The sequence below is a fragment of the Micropterus dolomieu genome, linkage group LG03 (genome assembly GCF_021292245.1).
Source record: "Micropterus dolomieu isolate WLL.071019.BEF.003 ecotype Adirondacks linkage group LG03, ASM2129224v1, whole genome shotgun sequence".
Taxonomy (NCBI): domain Eukaryota; kingdom Metazoa; phylum Chordata; class Actinopteri; order Centrarchiformes; family Centrarchidae; genus Micropterus; species Micropterus dolomieu.
The window spans coordinates 27205615-27205957 of NC_060152.1; positions in this window are offsets into that span (position 1 = coordinate 27205615).

The window sequence follows — 343 nt, forward strand, 5'->3', positions numbered from 1 at the left end:
AAAAAAAAAACACAAAACTTTACTCCTGAAAACAAGTTTTGTGAGCTCCACCATTCAGACAGGCCGCATTTACCACTTGAAGCGCTGCAGCTGGCAGCCAGGAAAGACTTACTGTAGGTAAACACAAATCAAATGGAAACAAAAACAGAACAGTGCTGAATGATAGGAGCTTTAGGCTCTGTCCATGAATCCAGACTAGATGCAGAAATTCAACTGCACGTGAAACAGCACTGACTGACAAAGAGGTGCAGTGCCATTCCCTCTTAAAAGGGGTGTTTATTGCCAGTTTTGTATGGTCATGGGGTAATGGTTTATCTTGTACTTGGTTAAGTTTAAGGGCTGA